The sequence below is a fragment of the Camelus bactrianus genome, chromosome 5 (genome assembly GCF_048773025.1).
Source record: "Camelus bactrianus isolate YW-2024 breed Bactrian camel chromosome 5, ASM4877302v1, whole genome shotgun sequence".
NCBI classification, from domain to species: domain Eukaryota; kingdom Metazoa; phylum Chordata; class Mammalia; order Artiodactyla; family Camelidae; genus Camelus; species Camelus bactrianus.
Genome location: NC_133543.1, coordinates 64,055,823 through 64,078,905, shown reverse-complemented (window position 1 = coordinate 64,078,905; position 23,083 = coordinate 64,055,823). Strand labels below are relative to the sequence as shown.

General features: G+C 35.4%; 1 long non-coding RNA gene across 1 annotated transcript in view; it reads left to right on the top strand.

Moving 5' to 3' along the window:
- Positions 1–20,156, top strand: part of LOC141577727 (uncharacterized) — a 382,973-nt gene extending 362,817 nt beyond the window's left edge. Inside the window, exons 6-9 of the long non-coding RNA XR_012507080.1 lie at positions 13,768–13,921; positions 15,418–15,496; positions 17,179–17,341; positions 17,852–20,156. This is a non-coding gene — a long non-coding RNA (uncharacterized LOC141577727). The remainder of the gene's footprint in view (positions 1–13,767; positions 13,922–15,417; positions 15,497–17,178; positions 17,342–17,851) is intronic.
- The last annotated feature ends 2,927 nt before the right edge of the window (positions 20,157–23,083 follow it).

Below are 23,083 nucleotides of genomic sequence, written 5' to 3'. Positions count from 1 at the left end.
AAATGTTTACATCCTTTAAAAATGACAGTAAATGATTCAGACAAATTCCTTTAAATGTTCTGTTTCACTCCCAGACTATCATAGATATAGTTTTACCCTTTTTTGTAAAAATTAAGAAATTTTAACCTTCTGTAGTCGCTTTCCAGAAATCCACCATTATTTCCTGGGAGTGCTGAATTTTCATCTGTTATTTATCTAATGCTTCAATTTTCCTAACTTCAAGCTCCTGATCCTACACAGCTTCCTTTCCTGTCCTCATTGCATGATATTTATGCCATTTAACCTAAGTCTATTTTATTTTCTAGCTGGTGTGTGTGCTGTATGTACTCATGCTGGTAGTGCCTTTTGAGACATTGGATGGGAGGAGGCAGCCATGGCTCCCAGGACACCTGCAAACTCTGTAAATTGCTCCCTTGGTGAATGGATGGCTTCCCTAACACTGAATTTCATATTCCCTTAAATGAAAGAAAGAAGTTCATATATTCTCCCCAACCTCCACCCTCTGCTGGGATGGAAACTTGAATCATTAAAGACTTAGTGCCAGTAATTACTGATTTTTCTCAAATGTGGTTGGACCCTGTGATCCTTGGGCAGCGTTACCAGCAGCTCTACATCTGTTAGGGAACTAGGGCCAGGAGAAAGTCCCATCAGCCCCACCTTTTGTCACTGTTAACTCTTCTTCAGTGTTTCTGAGCCTTTAACTATGGGAAGTAAGGAGTTAGCCTGCAGTAGTCTCCCCTTAACCCACCCATCACCCAAACAAAGCAGTTCAGTCCATCTGGCGTATTTGAGACACAATGCCATAGACAGTTGTGTGAGGCAAAAGGCAGTTTCTGAGCCTGGTCTCTCACTCGAATAATACTCACGTTTTTTTTTTTTTTTTTTCATTAGGCTAGTTGTGGTGATTCTCCCAAATAATTGATTTCCTGACTATTATCTTTCTTTAACCATGTGGCTCAATTAGGGATAAAGACAGAATTTACAGTTCCTCACTATCCTTATTTGCCTTTAAGTGGACACAAAGTACTTATGGCTTTTGAACTTGTGTTTTGTTTCACTTTGCTTGTAAATAATTTTCAAAATCAAGATATGTCAGAATGAGTAAATCCTGAGATTCAAAATTTCTCTTCAGGTGTTAAAATAAAGTAAGTTTCAAGCATCACATATAATTTTTCCCTAGGCTTATGGTCTTATTTTTTTCTGAATTATATCTTAGCCCAATATCTTATGCCCAAAGTATCTTTACTTCTTAGTCTCTCAAAGGACTTTTAGGATTTGTTTTAATTTCTAGTTATCTAGCTGGGAACACAGACTGTAAACAAATACATAGTATATAATGATGACAAATGTTAAACACTGGCCTCCCCCAAATACTATGGAAATAATTCATTAATAAGACTAAGGTAAGTTCATTACCTTCCACTTCCACGATAAGAATGCGCACTACCTAGAGAGAGTCTTAGCATATCAGAGGGGAGACCCAGTGTTGTGAAATTCATGAAGGTCTCAATATTATAGCCTGATTTTTTGACTGTTTTGAGCTTGCTCCATTTTACCTTAAAAATTTAGGTCAACAGGAGGTTATTATGGCATTCCATACATGAGTGCATGTTATCTTTGTCTTAAGAGAAAGGACAATACATGGATATTTATTGAACATTTAAAATATGTGATATATTATATTGTTTGTTTTTGGAAAATTGTGGTCATTTAACACACCGCACCCACCCATTATACTTGAATATAATAGAACAGATGCCATAATGTTACCTGGTTAGATCTTGACATCACTTTTAGGTTATTTCCAGATAAGCTAAAATGCATACAAAAATACATGTAATTTTTCTGGATATAAAATTATAAAACTAATTCTAATTTATTAGCTATTTACCATTCTCTTCTTACAAGTGTACATGGGAAAAGGATGAACATCCTTGCCAGGGAAAAGAGATTATAAAATGTTTAATTAAATCTAAGCATTGCAGTTAGTAATTTTGTGGCTAACTCGGGATGCAGTGGTTAATGTGATTTAATTTGTTAGCACTGAAGTCCTAATTAAAGAGGGGAGTACAACCTTTTATAACATATTAAATGAATTTTCTCTGGTGTGGTCCATATGGTATATGGCTTATGTAGATGTTTTCATAATAAAATCATGGGGGAGAAAAGCCTTTACACTTTTAACAACTATAATTAGAGCACACAGGTTTGTTCGCCAAAAAGCTATTGTAAACATTTATACATTTTCTTATTTAGGTTAGGATAAAGTTAAGTGGAAATGAATAGAGACTTTGAAGCAGCTTTGCAAACATATTAGTAAGTTTGACTGATAGTATCATAAATGAAAAGATATAAAGATTATTGAATGTATCATTTATGCTGAATTCTCTGAAATAGGGAAAAGATACATACAAATAGTACTTTAAAATATATAAGGTGGGGAAAATGACAAGTAATTTGAATTATCTTTAAAAATCCATCAAATTCTGCTTGGAGTTTTAATTTTTATTAATGCACATATCAAGTTCTTGAAAATAGAGATTTTTGTCTTATTTACTTCTTGTATTTCCAGTATTATTTTTATATTTTAACTTGTTATTTAATTATTGATGATTTTACATTGAATATGGAGATTGTTTAGACCAAATTACAGTAGCTAAATAAGCATGCATTTATCATTATGTTTGGTAGTAAAATTCATTAAAGATTACCTTACAGTTTGTGTTTTTTAGGCCATGTGTTAGAAATCCTGCCCAATCCATAAATCATTTTAGCTTTATCTTCCTGGGCTTTATAATTTTGCTTGTCATATCTGGATATTTAATCTATCTGGGGTTTATTTTCACACATGATATGAGTTAGTCATAATAATATCCTATTTTTTTTCATAAAGTGAGTCAAATTTCCCAAAATAACTTATTGAATATTCTAGTATTTTCAGATTTATTTGTGATGATGCCTCTACATAAATCATACTGATTTCTGGATTCTGTTTGGTCTATTTGTCAATGTTAGTTTTTTATTGTTTTCATTGCAATGGCTTCGGAGAACTTAACAGCTGTTAGGGTGCATTTTCCTTGGCTTCTCTTATGTGTGTTCCTTTTGATCACTTTTGCTCACTGTGGACATTTATTGTCTATGTAAATTTCAAGATCTCTTATATAATTTCATTGTTTCATCATATTGACTTAAATTTATGAATTCAATTTATATTTAAATTATTTTGGAGAGAATAGCATCTTTACAATACTGATATTTTTCATCACTATGAGAATGTCATATGTCTGCATTTATATAGGTATTCTTTTATGTTCTTTAATAGAGTTTAAAAAGTTATGCATAAAGGTTTTATGTAATTTTTTAGAGAATTTTATTTATTTAAATTTAAATATTAAATTTAAATTATTATTAAATTATTATGTATTTACTTAAATATTAAATTTAAAGTATTTAAACTAATTCATTGCTTATTTATTATTTATTTATGTCTCTGTGTTATAATTATTTTTAATTTTGAAAAATACTATCAATTTATAGGGTCTTTTTGGATCCAACAATGTTTCCTCTTTCTAGTAATAATTATAGCAGTTTGGTTCCATTTGTATCATACAATTTAAACTTTTTGAGACCTTACCCATGTATGGCTTTAAACTGTATTATATTTTCATAAATACCACAGTAGCCCCTGACTTCTGCTTGATGTAAGTCACCCATAAAAGTTTCTTGAAAGCAAAACTTCAGTATTGAGCCTGTTGCTGTTTTTTTCTATGAAAACACTGCATTCTTGTTCAGGGTAGAAATCCTTGTTACAATGAAAGAAGCAGAATTTGGCAGATGTTACTGGCTTCCGTATCTTATCACTGAAGTGCAGATATACAATATAACAGCAAAAATATCAGGCTTTTCCTCTTCCCAGTGTGTATGTAGCATCCTTCCCTTTGGGGAATTACTCTTGCCTGTTACATCATCCTGGGGAGGCACTTACAGGTTTTAGGGGAACAATGACCAAGACCAGGCCAATTGTGATTTCTTTTTCTTCAGCAGTGTTTATCAGTGAATTGGGCATGTGATCTAAACAATGCCAATGAGATACACTCTCATTGATTTTAAAAAATAAGGAAAGAAGGAAAAATATCTCTAAACCTGCTAAACCATGAGATGTGGCATTAGGTCCTCTGGTGGTCATCCTGTCTGTTTGAATGGTGAAACCCACCTGTAGAACAAAAGGGGCCTGTCCAAGTAGGAAGCAAAGCAAGTTGACGGGAGAAGAGAGGCCTGAATTCAGTTCCCTTCTTCAAATTCTCAAGTTAGGCACTGCATTTCCTTTTTTGAGAACTAGATTGAGATGTATTGATATCATTTGTGGTCGGATATTTCTAACACTTAATTTGATATTTGGAAGTAGGGTGTGATTTCTGACAGGCTCTGAAGTATAAATTTTTTGGTGTCATTAGAAGGATGGGAATTTTCCTTCACTAACAAGTGGGAATTTTACAATATTTATTTAATAATAAAGCAGCTGGTAAAATGATCTCTTTGTGTGTGTGTGTGCATGCGTGTGTGTGTGTGTGTGTGTGGACATATAACACAGATCTACAGGGTTTGGAAGTTTAGAGAGCTAAGTAGAAAAATGTCAGATTATAGAACTGTGTTGGATCATTCTGTGGCCTTTAATACTGTCGTGAGAGAAATACGGACAAGACTTTACAGAGAAGCACAGGCCTTGGAGGGTCATTCAGACCATTGTGAGAACTTTGGTTTTCGCTTTGAGTGAAATAGAGAGCCACTGAATGGTTTTGAACGATAGAATAAGATGATCTGAATAATGATTTCAAAGGCTCACGCTGGCTTTCGAGTAGAGAATAAACATAGAAATACAAGGAAAGCCCAGTTAAGAATCTATTATAATGACCTAACTGAGAATTGGTGGTGGTACAGGTTACTAGCACTGATATAGTAAGAAGTGGTCAGAGTTTCAGATGTATGTGTCAGTCTAGACATGCTGACTATGAAAGATGATTAGCCAGTTGGCAATCTCACACTGATCATCGAGAAACAGAGTAACAAATAAGCTATAAACACTGACCCCTTCTAGTTCCCTGAGGACCCTGCCTGCCTTTTTTAGCTCTCTTGGTGGGAACAGTGCCAGGATTAGATATTTCAGAGCCTTTGTTCCCTAGAGGTCAGAATCCTTAAACATATTTCTCTAGTAATAAATATATTCCACTCAACATGATTTCATGTTATCATTCCAGCCAGTAAATGTGCAAGTGTCCAGTGATGCCTCTCTGTTGAGGCTGTGTATTATAAATGTGGACCAAAAGAACTGACAGATATGTTGTGACTGGTCATAAATGCACCTACTTAAATCTAAAAAAATTATGATGCATATTGTTAAATTGGTATTCTATTATTTAAACAGAATTTAAATGTTTATAAGATCTATATGCACTTTTCAGTTTATTCCCGAGATAAGCAATTAAAAGAAAATTTGCCTTTTAGCCATGCGGCACTATATATTTCTCTCTCTGGAGAATTGTATCATCAAACTCATTAAGTGGTGCATCTGAGAAGACTAAGAGTGCAAATTATGTTTATAATGAAAAATAATAATATATAAATAAAATATGTTGATATCACATTAATGAGTAATAAGAAACATTAAAAGGGGTCTATGCTATGCTTATTATAGCAAGTATTGTTAATTTGCACCAACATTTTAATTTTCACCTGTAGTCTAGTGAGGAAGACATTTCAATGATGTAAAGCAGATACAGAAAGGGAGTTAGACAATATTGCATTTCTTTTATGTGAGAATCACTGCTGGATTTATGTATTTTAATGAAGAAAATTATTAATTTATTAAAAGCCTATCAGCCAAGATGTTTTTCCATATTACTGTCTAATTAATAATTTGCATTTTCCTAGAGTAAGCAGTTCTGAAAGTTAAGCTATTTTTCCTGTATACTACTAATCTTTAGCAAGCAATCATTTGTAAAATATGGCAAACATTAGATTCCATCAAAATCCCACTGGGAGTTCTCAGAAATTGACAGGCTGATTCTAAAATTGAAAAGAAAATATGAAGGACCTAGAAAAGCCAAAACGTTTTAGAAAAAGAAGAGCAAAGTTGAAGGACTTAAGCTGCCTGATTTTAAGATTTCCTGTAAAGCTACATTAATTAGGGTAACATAGTATGACTTAAGTATAGACATATATATTAGTGGCATAAAATAGAGAGTTCAGATATATACCTGCACGTGTGTAGTCAATTCAGTTTTGATAAAGGTGAAATGATAGTTTAAAAAAAAAAAGTAGTGATGAGAAAGTTGAATATCCACATGGGAAAACTTTGAACCTAGAAGCTTACTTTATCCATTTACAATACTTAATTCAGAGTTGATCATTGACCTAAATGTAAAACCTAAAACTATAAAGCTTCTAGTAGAGAACAAGGGAAAAAAAAACCTTGTGACCATGGATTAGGCTTAGACTGGACAAAAAAACCCATGACTTATAAAATCCAAAAAAATAATAAATAGGACTTTGTCAAAATTAAAATTATGATACTCTTTAGTAGTTATTTTAAGAAAATATAAAGACAGGCCATAGAATGGAAGGAAATATTTTCAAAACACATATCTGATAAAAGGCTTGTACACAGATATATAATGAACACTTACAACTCAACAATTACAAGAACATAATCTGATAATAAATGAGAAAAAGATTATGTTCTTATTATTGAGCTTCGAAAATATTTCCTTCCATTCTATGACTTGCCTTATGACTTATTTACTGCTGTGCACTTAATTGCCCAAGACTAAGCAACTGAATATTAGAAACTTTTATTACCTTACAGTCTATAGGCCCAGAATCTGGGTGGAGTTAGCTAGATTTTTCTACTTCAGCGTCTCTCATGAGACTGCAGTCAAATGTAGATGAAGGCTGCAGTCATTTTAAGACTTACTGGGAGTGGATTAGCTTCCAAATTCACTCACACAGCTGAGAGGCCTCAGATCTACTTGCAGCCTTGGTCACAGGGACATCTCTCCACAGGGTTGCCTCTTGAGAGGGTAGGTTAGCACCTTAGACATTCTTACCTAATCTCAGAATGACATTCCATCACTTCTCTCTTATTCATTTAATAGAAGTGATTCAATGAGTTCAGCATATATACAAGGTGAGGCTGTTATACAAGGATGTGACTACCAGGAGGCAAAGAATGTTGGGGGCCATCATAGAGACACCAACTGCAGCACACCCCCTGGTCCTCTTTCTGCATGCAAAATGCTCAAAGTCCCCAAAAGTTGAGTTTTGTTTGTTGGTTTTTTTTTGCTACGCAGCCTTTTAAAAAACTTGAGGTGTAATTGACATATAACATTATATTAAATTTAGGTATGCAACATAACGATTCAGTATTTGTATGTTGCAGATGATCACTACGATATGTCTAATTAACATCTGTCACCACATATAGTTACAAAAGCTTGTTTTCCTTGTTGAATTGAGAACTTTTAAGATTTACTCTATTAGCAATTTTCAAATATGCAGTACAGTATTATTAACTATAGTCATCATGCTGTATATTACATCCCCATGACTTGTTTTATAACTGCAAGTTTGTGCCTTTTGACCTGCTTCAACCATTTCACCCACCCTACCACCCTGGCCACCTCTGGTAACCCCAGTTTGTTCCTTATATCTATGGGCTTGCTTTTGTTTGTTTATTTGCTTGTTTGATTCCGCATATAATCGAGATCATATGGTATTTGTATTTCTCTGTCTGACTTATTTAACTTAGCAAAATACCCTTAAGGTCATTCATGTTTTTGCAGATGACAAGATTTCATTCTTTTTTTATGGCTGAATAATATTTAATTGTGTATATATGTACCACATCTCCTTTATCCATTCATCTGTCGATGGACATTTAGGTTGTTTCCATATCCTGGCTATTGTAAAAAATGCTGCAATGAACATGGGATGTATGTATTTTTTTCAGCTAATGTTTCTGTTTTCTTTCAGATAAATATGCAGAAGTAGAATTGCTGGATCATAGGGTGGTTGCGTGTTTAATTTTTTGAGGAACCTCCATACTGTTTTCCATGCTGACTGTACCAATTTACATTTCTACCATGAGTGCACAAGGGCTCCCTTTTCTCCACATCCTTGCCTATGTTCGTGATTTCTTATATTATTGATAATAGCCATTCTAACAGGTATGAGGTGATACCTCATTGTGGTTTTGATTTGCTTTTCCCTGATGATTAGTAATGCTGAACATCTTTCCATGTACCTGTTGGCCATCTGTATGTCTTCTTTGGAAAAAATACCTATTAAGATCTTCTGCCCATTTTTAATTGGATTTTTTGTTTTTTAGCTATTGAGTGGTGTGAGCACTTTATATATTTTGGATATTAACATCTTATCAGATATGATTGCAAATATTTTCTCCCATTCAGTAATTGCCTTTTCATTGTTGATGGTTTCTTTTGCTCTGCAGGAACTTTTTAGTTTTACGTAGTCCCACTTGTTTATTTTTGCTTTTGTTGTCTTTGCTTTTGGTGTCATTTGATAGTCATATGATTTTTATCCTTCATTTTATTATCACATTATTGATTAACCACATTATTGATTTGCAAATGTTGAACCGTCTTTACGTTCCTGGTCTAAATCCAAGTTGATCATGGTCTTTGATCCTTTTAATGTATTATTGAATTGGGTTTGCTAATCATTTGTTGAGGATTTTTGAATCTCAGGGATATTGCCCTGACAGTTTATTTAAACAAAATTGTTGTGCTTTTATGTCCACTAAACCCTCATTTATAAGTTTAGTTTAAAGAAAACTTCATAACTCAGTTAAGGAAATTGGTTTGAGTAGGAAGTTTTTATTATTTTATTTTTAAAAATGTATTTATATTAACATATAAAAATATGTACTTTCAAGGAAAAATTCCTCTTTATTTTGCTAAATATTTTTAATTTCTTTTCTGTTTCTAACTAAAACACTAGGCTTTTTATAATATACTTTTGTAACCTGTAAGTAATTCTTCTTGAAAATTACTCCATTTAATCTTTATTTATATTTTCCATTAATTCTAATCTTAATCAAATTGCTACCTCTAACACTTGAGGAATTTGAAACTAACTTAATTTTGAAGTATGAAATAAAAATGATTTATTTTGTAGGAAGTTATGTTTAATAATATCAGCGGGCATTCACCTGTTTACCATTTTCTTTTTTTCTGACTCTGAATTAAAAACTGTTTTTTACTTCAAAGGGTTACAATAAATTTAATTTTTTTCCTCCTTATGCTCTTTTAGAAATTAATGAAGTTCAGGTAGTTTTTGCAAACTCTTTCCCATTTCAAAACAGTTTTATTTTCTGTTATACATCATACATCTCTCCTTAGAGAGTTCTTTATCCCGTTACTTAATTAGGTCGAAGTCCAGAATCTCGTCATCTAAATCAGATCCATACCTGGAAAAAACCTTTAGGTGTGTTTCCTAAGTACAGCTCCTCAGTTATAATTCTTCTGAATCTGCAGACCCTGGAAACCAAGAAGACATGTTATCGACCTTCCAAATACCTGACATTAATGGTGAGACAAGCATAGGATAACTGCTATAGACATTCAATTTAAAAAGGGAGAAAATGAGACAAGTAGTCACCTGTCCATAAGAATTCTAAAATCTGTCCAAATGTTGGAAGCTCCTTGATTATGCCTCAAGGCCTGGAAATAACTTTCTTGGCACTCACGTCTGATCTCTGGGCTGTTGGTTTAATCCTAGGAGTCATTTTTTCTATTGCATGAAAGGGAGCACTTTTTGGTAGCTAAAAGGATGTAGTAATCTGCTTCCTGCAAGTAGAACTTGGAGGTCCAAAGGCCTCTTCTCATTTGGCACTTTCTTAATTTTCACATCATGTCCTATCTGGAGAGGCTAAAGATTTTCTAAACCATTAAGTTCTGGCTCTTTTTAAAGTTTGTCTTTCAATTTGTCTCATTTCTCTTACATTTCACTATTAGCATCATGAAGACACCAGGCCACACCTTCAAAACTTTTCTTTACATCTCTTTTCTTACACATCTCTTTAGAGAGACCACCCAGCTCATTAGGCATGCGTTCTACTTTCTACACAAGGCAGTTTAGTGCTGTCAGTCTCCCTGCCGCTAAATAACAAGGATTCTCCTCTTTCCACTTTTCAAGAGGGTTTTTCTCACTTTCTCATAAGCCCTCACTCACAGCGTGAAGTCCAAAATTCCACAAACAGAATGTTCAAGGCACTTTAAATTTTCACCAACACTCTCCTCAGAGTCAGAGCTGCTCAGTTTTGAAGCTGTTCCCACAGTTTAGGTTTTTGTAATGGCAGGTTTTGTAATCCTCATGTTCAGGCATCGAAATCTGTATTAGTAATCTATTTCTGCCTAATAAATTACCCCAAAACTTAGTGGTTGAAAACCGCCAACATTTACATTTCACAGCTTCTGTGAGTCAGGAAGCCAGGCACGGACCGGCTGGGTGTTCCTGCTTAATGGCCTCTCAGGAGACTGCAGGCACGGTGTCAGCTGGCACTGAGGTTGTCTCATATTTCAGCAAGGGCAGGACTCTTTTCCAAGCTCAATTGTGTAATTCTTGACAGGCCTCAGAAGATCTGCTTCTAGGCACAGTGATGTGGACCTCTCCACGGGGCTGCCAGCTGGTTTCCCTCTGACTGCGCAGTGCTAGACAGAGCAAGAGAGAGTGCGTCTCTTCATGTCTTCTCTAGTATATTCACTAGAAATGAGCCAGCAAGTCCAGTCCAAATTCATGGGTAGGGTTAATACACGAGGGCTTGAATACCAGAGGGCAGGGGGCAGTGGAGGGATGAGGTGGGGAGCATCTTCAAGGCTGCATACTGCAATAGTTTTGTATACATGCATACCAATAGTGATTTGGAATTGTCCATAATATTGAGTAAAATACTGCCCCAATTGCAAAGCTTATACAAAACATATTATATACTTCATGTGTTAGAGGGGAAACCACAAGTCTTGAATGAATGAAAAATTTCCTCAGTGTATCTCATAAATTATAATTTAGCAGATTCTAATTAGATGTTGTTCGTTACCTTTTTTTATGCTTCCTAGGTCTTATTTTGTATATATACCTGCTGTGAAGAATGGATCGCTGCTTAAAACGTTGATTTTATTAAACATTTTTTTTTTATTTTCCAATATAGGAGTTTCAAGAACACTTGACTTGTGCTCTCATGCTGTTACATCTTTTCACGTTGTGTCTTCATAATGTTTATGTGTATACACTAAATTTTCTTGATGTATCATGATTTACACTCCACTTTACCCCAGTTCAGAGAAAACATTCTGTATCAGGGTCAGTAAAGAAAACACACACACACACACACACATACTTCTGGGCTGTTATTCATACTCCAGATAGAATGACACATGACTGCTGGGTGTGTCCAAAGAAGCTGGATTCTGGACCTAACTGTCCTAACCAGAGAGAGGTCAACCAGACCAGTGAGCTGGAAGCTCCTCTCCTCTTTCCAGGTTTCTAATCTTCCACCAGTGACTCCTACTAGGAGACAGTAACTCTCAGCTGGTAAGGGTGTTGGCTAAATATGGTTTGCAGATTTCCAACCCCAGCATCACTGAGCAGAGAATAGAGGGTAGGCTTGAAACTAACAGACTAAGGTCAGTAAGTACTCCCTAACAGAAAGTGTGATGCTTTGAGATTAAAAATGACCTGACCACAGATAATGTTCTGTAAGCTCTCAAAATGTCATACATATTTATTTTCAGGTTGATATTAAGAGCCTTGGTTCAGTTAGAGATTGGTACAACAAACTTGTTGCTGAGGATGAGTTTCCATCATGCAGGTACTGAGAAAGAATTGGGCTGCAAGAGATTTATTAGAGATTAGTATCTGTAATGGGGAGGGAGAGGAAGAAGGAATGAGGAGATCAGTGGTTCTCAAACTTCAGCGTCCATCAGAATTACCCAGAAATGGCTAATATCCACTCCCAGAATATCTGATTGGGAAGTTCTGAGATCAGCCGAGAATTTGCATTTTTTAAAAGATTCTAATCACTGCTGCTGTTGTGGGTGGGATGGGCTTTGTGTAGAAAAATTCTCAAACTGTAATGCAGTCAAGAAAAGCCTTGGTCAACCTGGTAGGGAGCTCTCCAGAGAGTGCTGCCTGTCAGATGATACCCTGTTGAGCCCAAAGGATCAGGCCCTTGTCCCTTCACCTCTCTCAGTCACTGGACGGGGTGCCCTGGGAAGTTCAGGAATTTTGGTGAGGCCAGCTCTTTGCAGATGACGCAGGTTCTGAAGAAGTTACAGGCTGGAAGCTGTCTACTGACCTTCCTCTCCACTGTTAGGCAGTAAGCCTTCTTAATGGGAGATGTGGTGGTACATCTACCAAAATGTTTGAAATGAAGATTTCTCACTGGGACTACTGTAAGGTTTTAATAATTTCAATTAATGTAGTGTCCAATATCCAAATAAAATACAAATTATAGAAATATAGTTCCTCATACAATAATAAAACACAATGGCAGGAAAAATACACTTATAAAATGAATGTGGTATCTTGGTGTCCTCATATTGTTCTGAAATAATTGCACAATAAATCTATAAAACAAGGCTATTTTACAAGAATAATACAGGATGCAGTTAAGGATGTTAGAGCTCTTTTGAAGGATATAGATGTAAAGTTCAGGTATAATGGGTAAAATTTATGATTCAATTATACGAAATATTCATTTTCTTTGCTGCAAACATAAACTATGTTCAAACCATGGTTGGTCTAATTATGAATTCATACTGAAACCGAAAATAAACCTGTTGATGAATTATAACATATTTCAACATTAATAATGAAGTATATTTAAATATACTGTATCCTCAGATTAACTTTGGAATCTATCTATTTATCTATCTATCTATATCCAGACACAAAAATGCTTTTTTATTCAGGAGGTAACTAGCAGGAGGTTATTATTTTGAGAAATGAATAAATCATTTACTATATAAAATTATCTCTTTTATTTTAAAATACAGTCTTAAGAGAATGAATTAGGCTTTTTTATTTGCTTCATTTTGCAAATCCTACTATTCCTGAGTATACAACTCAGGTGCTCTTTTTGTAATGGCCATTCTCAGCCAGTCATTTCCAACTCCAGGGCTTGTAATAAACTTGTTCAAAGTTGCAGTGAAAACTCTGATGTCCAGATTAAAAGATGCAAAGTCTAAAACAATCAGAAACAAGGCTGAAGTAGGTGACAAGATCTAATATACAAGAATGTTCCAGTCTTCATGATGTTCACTTTGGGGACTAAAAGTGACCAGTTATAGACGTGGACCTAATAATCTTCACCCAAGAAATGATGTATTTTAAACAAAAAGGAACAGGTGTGCTATATTATTGCTAATCCCAGAAGAATCTTTATGTGACTATTTTATATTATAATACTGAATGAAGCAATTCAGTTATAAGTATTTTGGTATTATTTGTTATACCACATGTGTATTTAAAGCATTAGAATAGATTAATATGGCAAGATTATTTTAGGATTGATATTATTCCAATAATATTTATAAATGCATTCCAGTTATATTTGTATATGTATATGTCGGTGTGAGGCCTGTGAAGATCCTTAAACAACCACAGGCGTGATCAGGTGAAAGGTGATTTCATGGTCTAACAGTGATTTCTTTTTCCTCACGGGTCCTCTTCAACCCCTCTCCTGGATACCAGGCAAAGGAAAATCAAAAGAAAACAAGACCTAGTATGGAAAATAACTGATTCAAGAATCTCTTAAGGAAGTGTTCAGTCTCTCCCATGCTTCTCAGACAGTATCTACAAATGTTGAGAGATGTGTGAAAGCATGGCTGATGGGATCTCTTACCAGGTAAGGCACAGAATGCTTCTGTCTTTGGTGTCCCTTGGTCACTCTTTGCCCAGATAGCCTTTGCAGCAAAAGTCCATGACAGGATAACAAAGACTCTTACCTCTCTATGTTGAAAAAGACCCACTAACGGCCCTCGTCCCTCTCAGTCTTCCTTTGATCCTGAGTGGAAGAGGATACCTCTCTGTTTCTCTGTCGTATCTTCCTTCTGCTTTCTGGGACTCTGCTATTTCAGGGTCCCTGACTACGAACTTGGCTCTGAACCAATCATGTCCACACCACATGGGAAACGTGGGAGGCTCCGTTATATAAACAAGACAAAGATGGCTTCTGTCTTTTGGCCCTATGTTAGTTATTTCTTCATAGCAGGCTGGGGCCCTTTAGCTCAAAAGCCCTCGGGCACCAAACTCAGATTTTTCAGATTAGGCCACTTATAGGCTGTCTGCATTGCATATACTGCAAAACTGCACTCAGCACCTGCTAGCCATACATATGATAAACCTAGATCCATAAAAGACCCCAAGCTTCTGCTGTCCTTCAGAGTCTCTGACCCAGAGACTCCCCACTGTGCTGCTGAGCAAAATCACCTACACTGACACAATGCTACTAGTAAAGTTAGAACTTAAAATATTCTTTTAGAGCCACATTGATGTTTGGCCAATCAAGTCATTTTTTTCTTTCCTTTTTTCTTTTCTTCTTTCCTTCAATAATAATAATAAGAAGAAGAAGAAGAACTAATATTTATTAAATGCTAATATATACTGCAGGCATTTTCTAAATATTTGCATATATTAACTTACTGCACACCCAAAGAAAAACAACCCAACTTTGCTATAGGTACTAGCATTGTTCTAATTTAAAGATGAAGAAATTGACTCACAGAGAGGTTAAATAATTTGCCCAAGGTCACAGAACCAAGATACCAACTCAGGCATATGTAGATCCTTACAGCCTTGCTTTCATTGCATTTCACTTTACTGGTACCTGATCTTTTATTAAAATTATAGCAAGACAGAAAACAAAAGCCAAATCAAAAAAATAACCTCTATTTACTTTGGTTTTAAAAGGTCTCTCCAAAAGAGTTCTCATTATATCACCTCAAATGATCAAGGCAAATATAATAGTAGCTCTTCTTGTATACACATAACACATGCATATTACATATACTATGCATATAATATACTTTAGAGAGGTAGGTAGATAGATGAAATATATAGGGGGCAGAGAGGGCGAGACATTGACAAAGATAATGATCTTTCTTCTTCTGTCTTGCCTTCCTGTAGTTCATACTGCTAAAAGCAGCTGGTAAAATACTTTGAAAGTAAAATCAAGTCATTGCTCTGCTCAAAATATGTCATGGTCTTCATTTCACCAATATGGCATTGTTGTTTTGGGGACAGACTAAGAATGCATTGAGATGTATGTGACACTCCACAGATTTTTTTCCGTGAAACACACTCTTCTGCCTTGCCCTGTGGCTTTTCCTTCTCTATTTTCAGGTCTGTGTTCAAAGGTTACTTTGTCGAAGAGTTCTTCCTGGTCTGTTCTATATTGAGAACACCTCTCTGCACTGTCACAGTAAGGAACTTTTTACTTTAAGCTAATCTTCTTTATAGCATTTAATTTGTTCCAGAACGCAAACAGACTGTGTCTGTTTGGTTTACTATTGTATCCCCAGTGTTTAAAATAGTGAATAGACATTATTAAGCACTCAGTGCTTGTTTCTTATGTGAATAATGTATTTATAGCTACCTTTGAAGTGATATTAACCAAGGTGCTGGGCATTATGTCTAAGTGGTTTAAATACATGATACGTAAGCAGGACAAGAATTCCATGTCATAGAGAGAAGCAGTTTGTAAGTGGCAGAGATAGGACTTGCCCTTAGGAAGACTGTATGTATGTATGTATGTATGTATTTATTTATTTAAAAATTCGTTAGAAGACTGAGTTTAGAGACTACACTATGAATCATCATATCAAACTACTGGACTGTGAGAAATTTCTTTCTGTATTTAAAGCATTACTTTCTCTTTTTTGAGGTTTCGGTATTCTTCATTCTTTCAAGTAAAGAGAGCAAATGCAATTATTTTTACCCTGGTGGAGAGACAGCTTAGAATTTTGTTTGTTCTCCTGTCATTAATTTTATCAATGCTTTGGAATATATGCCTTCTCTAACATGCTATTCCAAGTTGTTGGGTTTTTTTCCTGGAAAAAAATGTGGCGAATTAAAAAATTATAATTTGCCTTTAGGATCGCTAATCTGCTGATGTTGTGTTATGCATTATTTGTGACTTAACATGCATTCACGATCCTCTGGGAAACTCCAAGCTTTGATTATTTTCCTCCTCAGTATCTCATAGTATATTCATGCTTATTGCACTTAATTTGTGCTTCATGAACACTTTTCCTGCTTCACAATGTAATATTAATTGTAATTATATATGTCATGTTAGTGTTACTTTCAATGCCACATATAAGCTCTAGCTTCCAGAAAAAGATCCAAAAGAATATATGTTACTTAGGCTTTATCCAGGAATTCACATTATAACTTGGTCATGCAATTCTGTGCTGATGTTCTACTGCTTTCTCACTGAGAGACTGAATATATAAATGGACAATAGCCAAATGGTTATGGACTTGGGTCCTTGGACTCTAATTAATAGGAATTGATAAGAGGCCAGATGAGAAAACTCAGGCAAGGTTTTACGGGGATTCATCCTGCACCAAGAGTGAGAGAAAACAAGTTAACAGGTGCCCTTGCTTGCTCCTCAAGGGTAAGGCAAGCTGGTTCCTTACATAGAAGGAGGGTAGGTGTGGATTGGTGGGTTGGGCTGGAGGAGGGGTGGCTTAGGTGGTCTGCCCATCCTCTTGGTGCTGCTGTGTGCAAGGATCATGCCCAGTACCCTGCTTTTGCTCGCAGAACCTCAGAAGTGGCAGCTGGTCTTTGGCTTTTTTGTATCTTACTGTTGATAATTTGCCCCAACTGTGCATGCATGCAGTTGTTTTTAATCCCTTATAGTTTCTTTGTATTCCGTTGCTCAAGGAGGACACATTTGTCCAGGTGCAAGCACTCCAGTAAAGGAGGTCCCAGGTCCCAGCCTATCTCAAAACCATATATAAAAGTAGAACTCTGACCCTCAACCTGCAGCAACCAGTCCAGGAAGCTAAACAACAGCAACAGTAGCTATCGGCCCAAAACAGCCAGGATGTGATCAGCAGCTGAGAGCTTCTCTAACTTTTGCTCCTGCTTCCAACTTAGGACCAACAGAGAAGCCAAGTATGCTCCCCTAGCCAATTGTATAGGACGCCCTGCTTCCGGTTAACCTGCTTACAGCTTCTCCACGGCAACAGCTTCCAATCAGAGGCTACTTGAAGCCTACCCTTTTTCTCCATACAAAGCTTTCCTACTCATCTCTCTGCAGGTAAGTTTCTGCCAATAAAAGGGTTGACCGCTGACTCCTTTGTATAGCAAGCTCTGAATAAATAACCTTTGCTCTTTCTCATTTGGGTAGTCTTTATTTATTTCCACAGTTCCTTTATTAGGACCCTGACAGCTTAAATTTATTTTAATTGCTTCTAGAATGTATATTCCTAATATTATATTTAAAATGTTGATTTTCCCTTATTTATACATTGTATTCATGAACACCCATTTTTGGGACTGTAAGTATGGAGAGAGTGGCAGTCAGACCCAGCCACCCCCTCCCCACCACCAGCCACGCTTACATGCATATCAGCTTTCCTAAAGTAGGTGCTTCCATGCAGAGACCACAGCACAGCTGAAGCAGGTTTAGGTGCCTCAGCTGAAACCTTTTTACTAAGAACGTGTTCTCCTCTGACTCAGCACCCATTCGCCCCTAGCACTTCCTCCCCGGCCGCGCGGCATCCTGGGCCTATAAAAGGCAGGAGGGTTTTCTCTTTCCCTTTTTCAGGATCTTCAGTGTTCACGTGATTTCCCCCACTGGGCTGCATATCTCTGACTGACCCTCTCCAGATATCATTCTGTGGGGAGAAGAGGAACATTGGCTGGCCTGTGCTTTTCGTTTTCTTTGGGTCTTGCCAGGACTATCGCAGTATTAGGAGCTAAATTGTGGCCTTGAAAATCTGATACATTGAGTCTTAACCTCCAGTACCTCCGAATGTGACTGTATTTGGAAATACAGACTTTAAAAAGGTAGTAAGGTTAAATGAGGTCGCTGGAATGGGCCTAATCCAATCGGACTGGCGTCCTTGTAAGAAGAGGATTTTAGAACAAAGACGCACGGAGGGAAGACAGTGTGAAGACTTAGGGAGAAGATGGCTGGCTACGAGCCCAGGAGAGAGGCTTCAAAAGAAACCACCCCGCTGACATCCTGGTCTCAGACTTCCAGCCTCCAGAACTGTAAGTCTGAACCACCCAGTTTGTGTGGTACTTTGTTATGGCGGCCCTAACAAGCTAATACACACAGTGAGCCAGCAAAGTCCGGATTGTGACTTTCGGTTTGGCTCATTGTCCTAATTTATCACCTTAACACCTGGCAGCACAACAGTTTTTCTCTTAACTGTATAAATGATGTTTTTTTGAAGAACATTTTTTAAAATTAAGTCCCAATTTAGAAGGTTTTGCTTTTATGTTCCATGTTTTGTTTAGCTTATCTAAGAAATCTTTGCCATATTACAAATACACTGTGTTTTCTTTAAGAGATTTTACAGTTTTTTGTTGTTGTTGGATATTTAGGTAAGGTTTTCATTTGGAATTAATTTTTATGATGGCAAGAGAAAAGGGAGAATGCTCAATCTTTATGCATACAAGTTAAATTTAATTGCTTTGGCCTCTCTGTCAGAAACAAATTGGCCTTCTATAAGTGGACGCATTTCTGGGTGCTGTGTTTTGTTACAACGATGTTTATATCTATCTTTTCACTAATACCAAACAGTTTTTTTGATTTTGTAGCTTTATTCTCAAAATTGGGTGGAGTAAGTCTTAAAACTTTTTCTTTTTATTCAGAATGGTTTTGGAATCAGTTTGTGAACTTGTGTAACTTGAGTTGTATTTGATGCCTAGTTGAAGTGCGAGGGGTTGCTATTTTAAAAATATTGAGTGTTTTAGTCCATGAATATTGCATATTTCTTCCTCCAGTTGTCTTTTTTATCTTCTATCATGATTTGTTGTTTACATTGTTGAGATACAGTGCACCTTTTGTTAGACTTTTTCATAGGTATTTTATTTTTTGTGTATAGTGAATGGAAATTTAAATGTTTTAATTTTTAATTGTTGCCACCAGTTAGTAAAAATACAACTGATTTTGGTATTTTAATCTTTTATCATTAAATTTTACCATATTCATTCGTAGATTTTAGTAACTGTGGATTTCATGGAATTTTCTGTTTAAACAATTATACTATCTGCAAAAGGTTGACTTCTGACTTTCCTGTTTCTATGTCTTTTAATGATGTTTTTGGCCTTACTGCGCTGGCTGGGACCTTCAGAACAACGTTGAACAGGAGTGCTGAAAGTGGGAATTACCACCCTTTTCCCAGTTACACTGGGAAAGTACTCAGGTTTCCTTCATTAATGTAAATCTAGGCTGGAGATGTTTCTCATATTCATTTTATCAGGCTGAGGGAGTTCCCTGTTTTTAACAGCTTTATTACATTATAACTGATATGCAAAGAACTGCTGCATGTATTTAATGTGTATAATTTGATGAGTTGGGACATATGCAAACACCTTTGATGCCATCACCACAATCAAGATAATATACATATCAATACCTCCCAGAGTTTTCTTGAATTCCTATTTATTGTGGTGAGAACACTTAACATGAGATCTACCCTCCTGAAGTTTGAAGAGCACAATACTGTATTGTTAACTGTAGGTACTATGTTGTACAGCATATTTTCCAGAATTTATTCGTCTAGCATAGTTGAAATTTTATATCCATTGAATAACAATACCCCATTTCCCCCAATTCCAGCACCTGACAAACCCTATTGTATTCTCTGCTTTTATACATTTTACTATTTTAAAAAGCTGTATAAATACTCATATATTTGTCATGTAAGTGGTTTATTTCACTTTGCATAATGTTCTCTATAGGTTTATTCACATTGTTGGAAGTGGCAGGATTTCTTTTTAAGGCTAAGTAATAATCCAGTGTATGTATGTAATACATTTTCGTTATCCATTCATCTGTACGTGGACACTTGGGTTGTTTCCATATCATGGCTATTATGAATGGCACTGCAATAAATGTAGGAACGCAGTATCTCCTTAAGATCCTGATTTAAATTCTTTTGGATATATATTCATCAGTGGGATTGCTGGATCACATGATGGTTCTGTTTTTAATTTTTTAGGAATCTTCATAGTTTTCTATAGCTGTTGTACCATTTTACATTTCCATTAACAGTGTACAAGAGTTCCAATTTTCCACTTCCTACCAACATTTATCTTTTTTTTTTTTTTTTAAATAATGGCCATACTAGGAAGTGTGAGGTGATATCTCATTGTAGTTTTGAGAATTTCATATACCTGTATTAGTCATTGGTTAGCCTTCCTTGGAGAAAAGTTGTAAGTGCTTTGCCCAGCTTCGTTTTTTGTTTGATTTTTAATTTAGTTTAATTTAATTTTTTATTGAAATAGTCAGTTTATAATGTTGTGTCAATTTCTGGTGTACAGCATAATAGTTCAATCATGCATATGCATACATATATTCATTTTCATATTTTTCAGTATAGGTTACTACAAGATATTAAATGTAGCTTCCTATTGTTTATCTATTTTATATATAGTAGTTAGTATCTGTTTTGGGGGGGTTTGTTTGTTTTGCTTTTGAGATGTAGGTGTTCCTCATATATTTTACAATTAACCCATTATCAGATACATGGTTTGCAATAATTTCTCCCATTTTCTAGGTTGCCTTTCCACTGTACTGATTGTTTCCTTTTCTATGCAGAAGCTTTTAGTTTGACATAGTCCGTCTTGTTTATTATACATGACATTTGTTGCTTCTGCTTCTGGTGCCATATCAAGAAATCATTGTAAAGACCAATGTAGAGAAGCTTTCTCCTGTTTTCTCCTAGGAGTTTTACAGTTTCAAGTCTTACATTAAGTCTTTTATCCATTTTGAGTTGAGTTTTATGTGTGTTCATCAGGGTTACTGGCCTGTAATTTTCTTTTCTCATATTTTTCTTGACTGGTTTGGGTATCAGGATAATGCAGGCCTCTTAAAATGAGTTTGAAAGTGTTTCCTCCTCTTCTATTTTTTGGAAGAGTTTGAGAAGAATAGCTACCAATTTTTAAGGGTGTGGTAGAATTCATCAGTGAAACCATCTGGTCTTTGGTTGTTTTCTGTTTGTAGTTCTTTTGTTCCTCTTTTCCTCTCTTGATGTCTTCATTTGTCTTTTAATTTTTTGTACTGTTATTCTTTGATTTCTTCTTTTTAAATTTTGTTTTTTTAATAGTTATAAATCTATTTTAAGCTGTTATCAATCTAATTGCAATCCTATACAAAAACTATATGGTCTGCTTCTCCCTCCCCATACTTTATGTTGCTGTTGTCACAATTTTTTAATATTGTGAATCATTAAATTCTTGGGATTATAGGTATTCTTAATATTTTTGCTTTTTAAAAACTTTCATGCTAATATAAAAAATGATTTATGCACCACCAATGCAGTATTAGTGCGTACTCTATTTATATATTTACTTTTATTATTGAGTGTTACTTTTGTATAATTTTGAGTTGCTCTTTAACATCCTTTGATTTTTAACTTGAATAATTCCCTTTTACATTTCTTGTAAAGCATTTCTAGTGGTGACAGACTACCTAAGCGTTTGTTTGTCTGGGAAACTCTATTTCTCCTTCATTTTTGATACAGTTTGGCCAATACTGATACTATTTTGAGTAGCAGGGTTTTTTTTCTTTCAGTACTTTAAATATATTGTCTCATTCCCTTCTTGCCTGAACTTCCTGCTAAGAAATCCACTAACAGTCTTATGGGGGCTCCCTGGTATATGACGTTGTTTTTCTCTTGTTGCTTTCAGAATGCTCTTTGTCTTTCAGTTTTGACAATTTGAATATCGTTAGAAGTGTAGGCTTCTTCGAATTCTTCTTATCTGGAAATTTCGGTCTTCATGATTCTGGAATTTTTATTACCGTCTTTTGATTTGGGAAGTTTTCTGCCATTGTTTGTTGAAATCAGTTCTCTCTCTCTCTCTCTCATTTTGGGATTCCCATGATGCATATCACATGGTTCACTTGAATAGTGCTTCCAATTCTTGTAGGCTTTCTTCACTGTTTTATATTTTTTATTCTTTTGCTCCTCTGACTGGATAATTTCTAATGAATGTTTTCAAGTTTACTGCATATTTCTTCTGCTTGATCAAATGTGCTATTGAAACTCTCTATTGAATTTTTCAGTTCAGTCATTGTATGTTTCAGCATCAGAATTTGGTCCTTTTACATGGCTTTTGAATCTGTAATATTTTATTTTGATATTTTGTTCATGTATTGTTTTCATGATTTTGTTGTCTGTGTTTCCTTGTAGCTCCCTGAGCTTCTTAAAGATTATTATTTTGAATTATCTTTCAGACAGCTTATAGGTAATTCATTTCTTTATGCTCAGTTAGTGGAGATTTATTTTTTGTAGCCTGTGTCAGCCTTTGTGCATTTGAAGAAGCAGCTAGCTCTTCCATTCTTTATGGATATTTTTCTATGGGGAAAAATATTCACCAATCAGCCTGGCTTGACATTCTGAGAGTTCTGAAACATTTTTGTGGATATACACTCTTACTCCTTTTTCCTTCTCCTTGTGGAGAAGTTTCAGGGTTGTGCACCTTCTCCTAATCTCACCAAGGTATGATGGGCACCATAAGTCACCCTCCCCTTTTCCCTGGGGGAGTGTCTTGGAATGCTGGAAGGCTGGCTGCAAGCTCCACTTTGCTCCCTTCCAAGATTGTGCAGGAATGGCCCTATTATTACCCATTTGTAAAGCATTTGTATCGTAAATGGGTATTGATAAATTTTCAAATATGTGCCTGTGTTTATCAAATGAGCATGTGTTTTTTGTCTTTTATTTCATTAATATGGTGGATTTAATTGACTTTTATTAGGGTACAATTGACATATTAGCTTCAGGTATACAACATAATGATTTGATATTGGAATAATTGACTTCTA